Here is a 14,438-nt window from a genome sequence, read left to right as displayed (position 1 = left end):
AAGTTACAAATGAACAAGGGGAGGAGGCTAGAATGATCTATGGGACATCAGTAGGAACTTCTATTTAACTTCATGTAGATATAGATGGCTACTTATAGAAACATTTATAGGTATGTGTATATACCTAAGTTAGTATATGTGCATAATTTTTATTTAGCTTGTCAGCTGAGATGGTCTAGAAGCCAGCTTTCAGCAACAATGAGAACACCTAACACCTAGATCTTGGTTTCTAACATTCTCCAGTAAAAGGAACCAACGTTCCTTGGAGAAATGGCTGGTTCTGTGACTGAGGCAAGAAGTAGAAAGCTGAGCTGGCAGCACCCTGTAGCTCCAGGAAGTGAGAAAGTGCTCAAAAGCAAACAAATCAAAAACAAAAACATACCCACAATGCAAAACACCCCACACCAATGGGAGTAGACAAAGGGATGCAAGACTCAATTGAAGGAGCTCTCAATGACCAAAGATGCAACACTATGAGCAATAAAATAAAAGAGTATTGGATTATAACCCCAAATATAAAATAAATCGATATAAAGAATTGAGTAAAAAAATGACTGGCTGGGGAGGAATAAGGGGAGGATGGAAATAGACACATCTCCCATACAGCTTTCCCAATAATTTATGTAGATAGTCTACCCTCAAAGAATTGGAGCATATCTCCCCACTCCTTAAGTGTGGGCTGTGTATAATGACTTCTTTCCAATGAGTACAGTTTGGAAAAAGGGGAAAAAAGAGTAACTTTATAGTGGAAAATACAGTAACCAAGGTTAACATCAACAGTGGTAAGTCATGTTGATAGCATATACTTTTGACATGATGTAAGGAAAATGACACTATACCTCTGTGGTCTTCCTCCCCAAACACATAATCCCAGTATAATCATGAGAAAAATATCAAACACATCCCAGTTAAGGGACATCCCACAAAACATCTGACCAATACTCTTTCACATTGTCAAGATCATCAAAATCAAGGAAAGTCTGAGAAACTGTCACAGCCAAGAGTAGCAACAGGAGACACAATTACCAAACTTAATGTGGTACCCTGGATGGGTTCCAGGGACAGAGAAAGGCCATTAGGGAAAAACTGAGAAAATCTGAGTGGAAGTATGTACCTTAGACAGTAATGTGTCAACACTGGTTCATGAATTGTAACAAATGTACTGTACGACATACCATGCAAATGTAAGATGCTGATAGGGGAAACTGAATGTGGGGTGTATAGGAATGTTCACAACTTTTCTGTAAATCTAAAACTGTTATAAAATAAAATGTTTACTAAAAGCAATAGTAAATGATTAACATTTATGAAGCAGTCATTATATGGTATGTACTTTTTATATATTAACTTTATAACCCAATTATAACTGGTACCAGAAAAATGCCACTTACAATGAATTGACCAAAAAATAGGGTCTTAAACTTCATACATAATAAACAGTGAGAAAATAGGTTTGATTGGATGTTTATTTTGAGAAAGAAAACTAAATTTATGAAACTAACTTTATTAAAATATACATTTTAGAAATTTCATATGATGGGTGCATATTATATGGAAATTCTTAGAATTAACTAGGAACATAGCAACTTGTGTTTGTTTTGGTATAATTTTTGCAACTAAATAGTATGATGTCATGAAATGGCATCTTTTCTTTATAGTATCATCTTAAAGAAAATATTTGTACAAAAAATACTTTATAACTTTCTTAATTTTCAGAAAATTTATCTTAATTCTCTGATATTCAAGTTATTCTCCTCTGAAGAAACTATCCTATTAGCATTCTTGTCCCCCATGAAGTCCAGTCAGATCCCTCCAGTTAGAGTTAATCTTTCTTGCCTTTGACTTCATGTATCATTTTGTTCCTACTCAGCAATAGATAACTGAAACATAGTAGATGGGACAGAGTTTCTCCATTTCAAATTTAAAGGGTACTGGTTAACTCCCATGCCCCCCAATTCCAGATAATCTGATTCAATTGATCAGGGATTGGTTTATTTTAAAAGTTCTCCTTTAGACTCTAATGTAGAACTAGGATTCAGAACCATTAGTCTGGCCAGAATCATACTGCTATTCATTGTGTTAGGAAGTCAAACTGAGCTGAAATGGAAAGCTATGATTTTAGCAAGTCATTAATAACTGGAATTAGCCAGATACAACAAAACACAAAATTCCTCCTTTGTCATCTACAAGATGCCACAGTATGTCAGACAAGTTGCAGAGGGACAAACAAGGAACACAGCAGTCAAGGATATATGAGTAAACTGCCAAAGGGACCTCTTCTTGTTTTGTTTTGTTTTGAGCATTAGATATTTTTCTGTTCTCCTTATCTCCGTCTTTTCTGTGTGTCTGTCTTAAACAAAACCTGCCTGGAGTTGGGTGACAAAGGTCTGCATTTCATTCCTATTAATGTTGTCTTGAGATAGTTTTGTAGTGTGTTGGTGGGTTCATTAGGTCCTAACTCCAAAATTCAGGTCATATATAACCTCAGTTGCAACATAATTAGCCATACAATCCAAATAAAACATTAATTTCTTTGCCAAGATTTGCAGGACTGTGTTTTGTACCTCATGTCTCATTTTGAACTGAAATTTGAATAACAAAAAGCTTCGACAATTTTTGGTGAAAACACAAGGGAAATGAGTTTAAGACCCTCAGATGTGTGGAGTACTATTAGATATTTTCATATCATGCTGCAAAGTCATTAAGGAAATATGTATGCCAAGCCACACCACCAATTTCAAGATATTGACTCTAACGGAGATGTCAATATTCTAGTCACATCAACCAAGTTTAACCTCAACTAATGTCTACTGACACATGACACTTTGCCTGTCCTTTAGACCATTTATATCTTTGTTTTAGGCAAAATGCATTCTGTGTCTACTGATATATAATTATCAAGTACTTGAATCTGAAATTGTAGACTTGGCAGAGTCAGAAGGAAAGAAAGAAAGAGAGAGGAAGGGAGACAGAAAAGGAAGAAAGAAAGGGAAAGTGTGGTTTTTATTGGAGGCATGTCTGCCTTTGAAGCTTCATATTTCAGAAGCTGAAATAAGAGTCTCCAGTGGTTTTGATTATAATCGTTGCTATGTGGTTCTTGCGTTTTCCAGGGCACCTCGCATAAGACCACGTGTGCAATTGGCTGAATAGCGCTGATTAGTGAATGAATGTGACAGAAAAGCCTAGATCTTTCAGCCCCCAGCCACTTTCCAGGAGGGGGAAGAACATCCTTTGGGTCGGGCACATTCAGCCTTTAGATGTGTTAATATGAAATAGTTTTCATTGCTCCAGTTACCACTTGCGTGGATTTTTCCTGGCTCCAACTCAGTGACCTGATTCTCTGATTTTCCCCCCTCTGAGAACATACTTTTTCTTGTTATTTTTTCTCTGAAATCCACACCACCTCTCCTCTCTTCCCTTTTGATTTCTTATTCAGCCTGGAAACAACCTCACCAGTTGTAATTAGCCTGAATACTTGAGGGAGGGAGCAGGGCTCTACTCAGGAAATAGCCCGGATAAAGCAAGATTCTTTCCTCTAAAAGTAAGGAAGAGAATCCCACGCCTGCGTAAAATGATTAAATCTCTGCTTTTTCACCTATTGTAAAGCATCAAACTCTGATGAAGCCCTATTCTTTGTATTATTTTACAACCTTAATCGACCCACAACTCACATTCTCAGCTTGTTAGGCCAGATGCACTTTCTAATGTGCCTTCTTAGACAGAGTGAGGAGCAGAAATGTACCGTTTTTAAGTGTCAGTGTAGCAGATTTCAATTTTTTTTTCTCTGTCAGTCTTCACTCTGTGTCTGTCCTAAAGGAAACTTGCCAGGAGTTGGGTGACAATGGTCTGCATTTCATTCCTATTAATGCCCTCTCGAGCAAATATTGCAGTGGTTAGTGGGTTCGTTAAGTCCTTACAAATATTATTGCTGTGAAAGAATTATAATGTTTCCCGTTTTTCACAAGTCATTTTGCCATTTTTTAGAATAAGAATAACTATGACTCATGCTTACTGTACTTTGCTCAACATTTGAATTATATCATTCTCATTTTGTCATCACAATGACGCCCAAAGTAGTCACTGATCTCTCCATTGTATGGATAAAACATCCAAAGCTTGGAGTTACGTACAATAACTTGACCAATGGGGCATAGTTAGTAAGTGTCAGACCTGAGATTCAAGCCTAGGGCTGTTTCAGCTCCAAGCTAACCGCTATACTAAACTGCCTTTCAAAACCATGCACTGCCAACTTAAAAATTGTTGAAGAGGGAGAAATCTTAAGAATTGTTGGAGAGGGAGAATTTTTTTTTTAAAGAAAAAGGAAAGAAGGAAAAAGGAATTAAAAAATTTCCTTTTGTGCATAGCCTGCAGGTGATGGTAGAGAAAACTGGAAGGTGGCTATTAAAACTCCGGCAAGGCAGGGCAGAGAACACCCTGGTTTGCAGAGAACTAATTTAATACGAGAAAGCATATTTCATCTGGTTGCCCCGTTTCCAAGAAGGATTACAGGCAATGCCATGTTTAAAAATCAGTTGTTGAATTTGATGGAGCTAACATATAATCCCTTTTATCAATTAGAGTCATTATTGATTTGGAGAAGATACTGAATTCTCCCTTTTAGTAAAGAAAGGATTCTAGTCTCCTAATGAAATTTCATAAACTTTCTTTCAACCCTTTAACAACTATAAAAATGAGAAAAATATGAAGACAGAAGCTCATTTCATTACATTTGCACATCACACCACTATGTTGCTAAGCCCATAATATCTTATTCCCTTCTATATATTTTTCAAATTCCAAAATGAATGTCTATGCAATTATAATCATTATACATCAATTTGAAGATTTCTGGCAATTTGTGTTAATTTGTCAAAATTGATCATAATAATGGGCATTTAGTATATGATTGCTTCATTGATAGATACTCTCTTAAGACCAAAGACACCTGATTAACAGCCTATTATACTGACACTGAAAACCCCAGGAAACTGCTCCCTAACCTGCACAAGGTAATTATTTTGTGTGTCTAGAAGATAATTGTGACAGCAACCTCTTGGCTGTATTGTTGATGAAAATTCCTGATATGTCCCAGAGCTGAGTTTCTAGAGCCACTAGAGCTGAGAGTTAGCTGGCTGGCTGGAACAGATCCCTAAGAGAGGCATGGGTGAAATCATGAGAGACCATGGTCACTGGACATTGAACATTCAGAAGTCTATGGGAAATGTAATTTCATTTTACCTTTGAAGTTCATGTCGAGAAGATCATTCACGTTTGTGACCGTGACACTGAGACGTTTTTGTAATTTCCCACAGTCTAAGGGTTTTTCATGGTGCATTGAGTATCTATGGTGTTTAAGCAGTATTACAGCCTGTTAAAGCCACAACCCACAAAATAGGAAGCTCGATAGGCACCAAAGAATACTTTACAAGAACAGTTTTCTAGGTTATTTATCTGTCAACTGAAAAAAAAAATGCTCCTTAGGGAAAGAGTGGGTATTTGGGTCCTTGGGATATTGATAGATGGAATATAAAGGGAAGAATATTCAACAGCTTCTGTCTAATTTCCTCCATTGTGTGTTTTTGGCTTCTTATAGCAAATGTTTCTAGATGTGACTGTGGCATTATTCAAGACATTAGGAGTCATTGCATTAGAATTCATGATTCTACTTACTTTCTAGGCCAAAATTTGACCACATTTGTGTATCTAATATGCATAAACAAACCTTCTTATTGCAATAAAAATATCTTCAGCCTGGGACTCTCTAATTTTGCTTGGCTTTTGGTCTTATGAAATGACTCACCAACACTTATAAAAACTTCTCCCATATTGAATAAATAAAACACAACTGAATCACTAATTTGCAGTAACTAATAACACAAACTAAACCTTACTTACTTGTAAATAAAAGGACTGTAATGTTTTATCCTCTCAAATGAAGCTACTTTTTTTTAATGGACCCTTGGAAAATCACCACTTGACTTCTGGGCACAGTGTTTCAGACTTCTGTGTTAATTTTATTAAGCAGTATAATCATAAAGTCACTTGAATCTTCATGTAATAATCTGTTCTTCTGGACGTTAATAGTCATGGCTTTAAAGACAATGCTAAAATAACCATTCACCAAAGAAAGAATTAATCAACCCCTTGTTATTCAGACCCCAAGGTAACTCACTGTAGTGATTTTCATTTCTGAACATGTAATCTTAAAGAAAAGAATAGGGAAATGGGAATTTTTGGAGATTCCTTACAATGATGGCATGTTGGAAACTTTGGAAACTCAGAGGTAGGCAGAGAGACACATTTTATGGAATTTTATACCAAGTACTCCCAGTCTTTAGGATGAGGGCACATTTCCTAACTCCTCCAGAGCTTCACTATCCTTCTTAGCAGAACTTGACTAGTTCTACTGAGTGTTCTCAGTATATGTTATGGAGAATAAGCTATGTATAATTTTAAAACAAAAAGAGTAAACACTTCATGGTATAACCCCAAGTATCTATAGGGCCACTACATATAATATATAAAATAAAATAGTATAGTGTCACACTATTCAATAACATAGTGTCCATTCTCAACCCCTTTGAGTCCTGATGACTAGTATTAAACTTTTTCTAGTCTAAATGGCACGTATATTCATTTATACAAAATGTTTTTTCCTAGATTACAATTTCATATTCATTTAACAAACATTTAATGAGTAACTAATTTGTACCTAGTATTGTTTTGTAAAGATGAACAGAACATGGCTCAACATGCAAACTGCTCACAGATTAGTTGAGGAGATAGAAATATAAGCCACTAGTTATAATTGTGAAAAACTTTATAAGAATAAAAATTAATATAGGATCTCAGGGGAAGGAAGGTAGTCTTGGGCCTTCTCATGTTTGCTGCTGTGTACACTCCATACAGGCTTTCATCCTCACCACTCCTCAGACGAAAAAGTCAAGGATGGTTCCTATGTTGCCAAATATGGGTCATGTCTTAGTCCTCATCCTGAGCACTATATAAGGATATTTCACACAGTTGTTCACTTCCTCTGCCTTGAAAGACTCTTCACTTGGCTCCTGAGAAGTCACTCTTACTGTACTTCCTGTCTTGCTGCTAAAGTCTGCGTCAGTTCTTTTTCCTTTCCCCAATTTGTAAACATTGGCATGCTCCAGAGCTCAGTCCCTAACCTCTAATCTCTTCTCACTTCTCCCTAAGTGATTCTACCTCCTTTCAGAGCTTTAATTACCATCTATCACAACACCTCTACTCTTATCACCCCAGACAACATTTGTCATCTGGATTATTGCAATAGTTTCTCTGCTTTTAGTCCTACCTCCCTACACGTTATCCTATACATGACTATCAGAGTGGCCCTATTAAAATAAAAGGCTGATCTTATTATTCTTCTACTCTCTTTTAATGGTTTCTAATCTTACTCAGAATAAAATCAAAATTCTTTCCATGGCCCATCAGATTCTACAAAATCATACCCACTGCTACCTTTCTGATCTCGTCCCCCATTCGTTAAAAACTATACTCCAACCACACTGGCCTCATTCCGCTTCCTCCTATTTCCCTTGGGCACTTTGTACTCATGCTTCTTACCCACCCCCTGCTACCCATATCCACAGAGACTGAATGATTATTTTCAGCTCTGCTCCCATATCACCTTATCAAAGTGGCCTTCCTGACCTATTTAAAAGTAACGTTCTCATGCCCTTATGCTGCCTCATTTTCCTTCATCCCAGTTCCAGCGTGTTTTTGTTCACTACTTGTTCATTGTCCTTTTTGCTTCCTTTAGAATCTAAATTCTATACAATGGAAAGAGTAGGCTGTTTTGTCACTGCTGCATCTCTACATCCCAGGACAGCATCTGCTACATCATAGTCTTCCAGTAAATAATTTCATGAATTAATTTACTTGAGCTGGGAAGGAAGGGTAAAAGCTCTTGGGCAGGAGAAATGAGCCCCTACAAAGGAATAAATCTTGTCTATCTAGAGCAAGGGTTGGCATCCTATAGCCTGGGGGACAAATATAGCCCTCTACTTGTTTTTATTTTTTTTTATTTATTTATATATTTTTTTCCTTTCCTTTCTGAACCTCTACTTGTTTTTATAAAGTTTTACTGAGACATGGCCATGCTCATTCATTTATGTATTATGGAGAACTGCTTTTGTCCTACAAAAGCAGAGTTGAATAGTCGTGACTGAGACCATATGACCTTCAAGCCTAAAATATTTCTATATGCCTCTTACAGAAAGCTTGCCAACCTGTGGTCTGAAGCCTAGAATGCACGGTAGAGTTGGTAGGAAGATGGAAGAGTAGACAAGGGGCAAGCTGCAAAGGATTAAATGAGTTTGGATGTCATGTATAAACCAAGAGAGAGAGAGACAATGGATGCTTTTAGGCAAGGGAGGCCCTGAAAGGCAGGAACTATGTCTAACACAATATATGCCTAAGAGCTTGGTATTTACACCACTCATCCCAGTGGCAGCTGTTGCCAGGCCTCCAGCCTTAATGTCACTGGCATGTGTGGGATTAGCTCTTGAAGTAGGAACCAAAAAATGGTGAAAAGCCATTTGCTTCAGTCACCCTCCTCTATGAGATGTTGGTTTGGAAATGCCCTCTCTCGTGGTAAGTCTGGTGCAGATTGCTCCAGCAGAAGCCATTATACCCTCTAGATGTCTGGCTTGGGTTAATCTTAAGAGGCCCACAAATATGAAGTAGGTTCTAGGATTGCCCAGGAACTTGTGTTTCCTCAGACTTGTTCATCCTCCTTTAGGAAGCATCTGGAACTTGAGAAACTTCTGAATAATTTCTTTATAAGGTAACAAGCAAAAATCTAAGTTTTCAGTGGTTTGACAGCTCATCAGACTTTTTCCAAGTTACTTAAACCATGAGGATCAGTTAGACTGCACCATCGGGTAAGGTCAAAAGATTGCTGATCTGTCTTGCTTTTGCTCAGATTGGATTTCACAATAAAACAGTCTTACCCCTGGTGTCTTTGGATCTTAGGATTTTACTCCAGGCAGACCCTAAGTAAAGGCAGGAGTAAATTTTGAAGGGGAAAAAAGGAAAACAAATGTGTTCTGAATTTCACAGAACAAAGTGGAGCTCTGGCTTGCGGTTGAATTGGGAGAAGATTCCCCCCATCCCTCTCTCCTCTAAGAAAGCAGTGGTGAAATCTAGTTTGCTCCAGTGAAGCTGTGGCATTTGGGTTTAGTATGATAGATACCAATGTGCCTACTTTGGTATGGGACTCAGTTCCAGCCTGATTTTTTAGTTTGCCCATCCCTCAAGTGTGTACAAGCAGGGGAAGCCAAGTAACCACTTGTAAATACTGAATCATTCAGCCAGAACAGCTAGAAGTCCACTGCCCTTAAATCAGTTCATGTTGTTTATTGGCTTCTGCTTTGAAAATTTCAAAGTATAGGGTAACCGAAAATTGATAGGTTATTATTTGAAGGGGGAAGTGGAAAGTTCCAAGCAGACAACAGTTTAGCCCTGAACAAAAGAAACAAACTTTGATTTCTAACTGTAGCCTTTGGGACCCACCCTTTCTCTTGGCTTTTCAGCAGATTAGAAGGACTTTTTTTTTTTGGTTTAATTTAATACTTAATTTTCAGAAGGAGCCAGATCAAGGTTTTTAGGCATTATCTGCCCGGGACGTGCTGAATTAATTGCAGGCTTCATTTTGTAGGAGTCGGTATCAATGGAAGGGGTGCTAGCTCAGCCCTTTTGAAAGTAACAGACGGAGGTGGCTCTCATAATTACATTAAGACCGTGGATACACACTTGCCTTGGGGATTTGGAGTTGGGCTTAATCAAATCTGGATTTGACATTTCACAGCCCACATCAAGGATTTCTGCAAAGAAACAGCAGAGCACTGCCAGCTATTCTCTTGCTCTTACTTCATGCCTCTTCCTGAGTGACTGAACAGGCCTGGTGCTAATCTTGTGGATGCTCTGGCTGCATCTCTGCCCTGCTGCAGGGCACTCAGAGCTGCTGTAGGCCAGAGTTCCCTTCAGTGAGAAAGTGTTCCGTGCCCATTGTGCCTCAGGGCCCCTGAGCCAAGATGTGGGATAGGTCAGACGGTGAGCAGGACTGACCAGATCACACTCATTCATGTTGTGTATAGTAGGAGCTACAGATGCTCAACCTGTTTCTCAAAAGCAATTTCACTCCTTTTATTTATTCGTTACCTACCATGTACTAGGAGATGAGGCTTGACCTTGAGATTAATGCTCTGTTCAGCGGTTCTCAAACTTGGGTCACCTATGAAGCTCCGGATGGCTGTTCAAAATGGGAACAAAGCATCTGCATGTTTCATAGGCAGATATTTTTGAGGCAATTGTTCTTTGGACCATACTTTGAGATACTGATAAAAACGGAAGTGATGCAAACAGGCAGTTGCTAAAATAGTGTAATAAATGCTACACCTGTCACTGTGGAGAACCAAAGGTGGAAGAGCTCATCTCTGTTTGGGAGGCCAGAGAAGGCTTCTAAAAAGGAAGCTCTAGCTTGTATAGAATGATAAAGAGTTTCCTCAGGCAGACAGAACCACAGGTGGCACAGTTGAGGGGATAGCAAGGTGGAGTGAGCCACCTGCACAGGGGCTCTATGAGGCTAGAGCTGACCGGAAGAGTGACCAGATACCATGTTGGAAAGGTAGGCTAGATGCAGGTCATGCAGGATCTTGAAAGCCAAGCCTATAGGATTGAGGAACCATTGGTGAGACATCACTTTAGAGCAGGGAAATAATGGGATCAAGTTTGCATTTTAGACACATTATTCAAATGACAGTGTGGTAGAGAAGAAATAAACAAGGACAGAGGGAGCCGTAAGTAGTTTCTCTATTAGTGTCAAGTGTAAAACAATAGGTTCATTGTCAGGATATATATATATATATATGTACACACACACACACACACACACACACACACACACACACACAAAGCATTCCTTAGTTGTAAAGATATATATGTAAAGAAAGGTGAACCACTAGCTACAGAAGAGCAGGAATCACCGAGGAGCCAGGTAGCCAGAACCTTCACTTGGATACTCAGCCATTAGCCTTGAGTAAGCACACTCCTTTACCTGCTTCTCACTTTCCTTCCATTCCTAGCTTCCTTTGTCTCTTATATTTACCTCAGAGCTTCTTCCACTCGAAATTGCTACTCCTTTAGGAATATTTAAGTGAAAAGATGCAGATTGAACACACATGACATCATAAGGTAAGTGCGGGAGGATCCCTGTAATCTCAAGGCTGCCCCTTCTCTTGCCGAAGGCCTTGAACAAGGCCTTTTGCATATTAGCCATCCCTGTGTTAGTGGACCCTGAATTTATTTACACAATGGGAGTCATTGCCTGTTTTTAAAAATTTATCTTTTTTCTAATGGAAAGTCTAAGAGATGAATTAATGCCAAATACTTGATTTTGTGACCCACAGCTGGAAAGGAGTACAAAGATGCATAAATGCAGGTTCTTTATTTCTCTACTAAGACATCATCAATTTATATGATTGAGAGAAAGCAATTACTAACATAAATATATGAATATTCTGAAATATGGACCATTATAAAGCATTTAATCTTATCTTCAAATGTAAGAATTCAAACAGTTCCTGTTAGAATTAGATCCTTAAAGGCCTGCTTTAATAAATTATTTGGAAGTGATTTGTAGTGGACATATCAATTTATTTTTATGTAAACAGGACTTCCGCATTTTTAAAAATGGTGTATTATTCTACACTTTAATATTCTCCTTGCAAAAGGTTAAAGCATCATTCATTTCATTAGCAAACCCATTTGTCTTGCTGATGGGTTTCAGCCCCAGGCAAGTTCGCTATGGATTCAATGTGACCAAAGAAATTGACAGCAAAACGTTCTTGGGGTGAAAGGGTCATACCCAACTTTATTTCCACGTGGCAGGTCAGTCACTAGAATCCCATTCACTCAGAGCGAGTCTGCCTGCAGCAAGCCAGTCTCTGTCTCTGGGCCTCTCTGTCCGCACAGCTGTCCTCTGGGCCTCTCTGCACAGCCATCCCACACAGCTGTCCTCTGGGCCTCTCTGCACAGTTGTCCAACACAGCCATCCTCTGGGGGACTGGCCTCGGTGCTGCCACCACTCCAGCCTCTGCTCTGCTCTCCAGCAGCCTTGCAGCCCTGCCACCGTGTCACATGCAGAGCACTGGGCAGAGCTCTTTATATAGAGTCAACAGCCATGTATTGCCCACAGGTGTGCAGTGAGCTAGTCAACCAGGGCCAGGTGAGAATCCTGGCCACAGGAACTCTCATTTTATCCACACTATTGCTCCACAAAGTGAAGGACAAGTTTAAAACTCTGTCCTAGCACCAGCTGTTACAGATTAAAAATCTGTTTCACTAAGATTGAGGGGAGCATATTTTGGCAACTAAAATACATAAAAGTCAGAATAAGTGAGTTTTTTTCTATATTAGCCACAGCTTCTTTCCACAGGTTATTAGCCTTGTCTCCAAGACTCTATGTCAGCCTTGGAATTGGGTTTCAAAAGCCGTTAGTTCTGCAAACATCCAAAAATCATGAAAAATCCTCATTAGCCATTGGCAGTGTTCCTCGTAAACAGCAACTTCCACTGCTTCCCACAACGCTGAGCTGAGGAGAACTGGGGAGCGGCCTGTAGCAAATACATACCCAGAGTGCTCACCACACACATGTTCCCATGAAAAACAAGCAAAATGGGACTGGCAGGAGAGGCAGACACAGAGATGTCTACCGATTCCCAGTGCTTCCCTGGCCCATTCCTGATTTCTTCGAGGCTAGCTCTGATTTTCAAGTATGGGAAGGAATTTGTTACGAAGCTTTTGCCAATTAGCAGGGAGGCCAAGCTTCCCCCGCTTGGCTGCTCCACATGGAGCTGGTTGTCCTGTGGTTCTGGATATTCTTTCCTTCTCCATTGCAGCTTCTGGGGGGCTGGGTCTCATCTCTGTGCAGCTGACATGGAGGCTGAGGGGACGTAGCCAGTCATTTACAAGCAGCATCCGTTTAATTATCCTACATTATGTTGGCTGAACTTTGCAAGGGGCCCCACTGCTGTGGTGTGATTCAGTTTGGGTGAATAAATTCACATCCTTCAGGATTTTATAAACTTTGATCATAACGTCTCTTAACATGACTCCCTCAAGGCCTGAAAGTCTTGATTATTCTATTCTGCTCTCACAAGGTCATCTCTTAATCCACTCTGTCAATTTAGCAGCCCTTCCCTGGACTTTTGGTTTTGTTCTCTCTTGAGAATTACATTGAGGGAGGGATAGAGTATAATAGGTAACCTCATGATCCTTGAAGTTTGTGAGTCCAGAGGTCAAGCAAAGTCTCTGCCACAGAACTGCTCTGTGACCTGGGACAACATGCTCAGCTTTATTGAGACTATCTGCTCATCAGTAAAATCAGTACACTCTCTGACAGGCTGTTATGAAGATTAAATAAATTAACATGTGTGCCTATTAGAACAGCAACTGGTCCATACCAACTAAGCATGACAACCTGGAAACACAAACATAATTAGATCACTGACTTTTTCTCTTCTTTACTTGAATGTTTGGCAAACTACAATCTATGCATTTGTTAGAAATACAATCCCAGAACTTTTCTGACCCAAAGTATGGTTCAGTTGATTCCATTTAGTCTTAAAGTTGTATCTGTTTTAATAGTGTTGATTTTGCACATACTATATGCAAAAACACATTATGCACCTTACCGAGAGCCACATTCATGATTTATCATTTATGCAATGCCTACACTCATCCAGGCACTGTGTTAGGCAGTGATTTTTTTAAAGAAGTGCAAACCAAAGTCTTTACCCTCAGGAGCCTTGCAGGGCTGCTTGTAGGGTGCAGTTATTGTAAGCATTGTCCCTCTATATTAGTCAGCATTTTAGTACTGTAACAAACAGTCCCAATGTTTCAGTGACTTTTGTATGTTATATACGTTAAAAAAAACAATTTTACTCCCATTGAAGTAGTGATCTATTGCTGTGTGGCCAATGACCCTGTAACTTAGCAGTTTAAAACAAGAAATATTTACTATCTCATACAGTTTTTGAGAATTGAGAATTCAGGAGCAGCTGGGCTGGGTGATTCTACCTCAGCATCTCACAAAAATGTATTCAAACTATCTGCTGAAGCTGCAGTTATTTGAAGGATCAACAAGGGCTGGAGAATTTTTTTCCAGGCTCACTCACTTGAATTTTAGCAGACCTCAACTCCTTCCTGGCTGTTGGAGGAGGTCTCCATTCCTTATCATGTGAACATCTCCACAGGCTGCCTAAGTGACCCCAAGACCTGACAGCTGGCTTCCCCCAGAGAGTGATGAGAAAGAGTCTGAGAGAGAATGAGCAAGAGAATACCCAACACAGAAGCTACAATCTTTTATAATATAATCTCAGAAGTGACACCCCATCATTTTTGCCAGA

The sequence above is a fragment of the Manis javanica genome, chromosome 10 (genome assembly GCF_040802235.1).
Source record: "Manis javanica isolate MJ-LG chromosome 10, MJ_LKY, whole genome shotgun sequence".
NCBI classification, from domain to species: Eukaryota; Metazoa; Chordata; class Mammalia; order Pholidota; family Manidae; genus Manis; species Manis javanica.
This window is presented reverse-complemented; position numbering follows the sequence as displayed.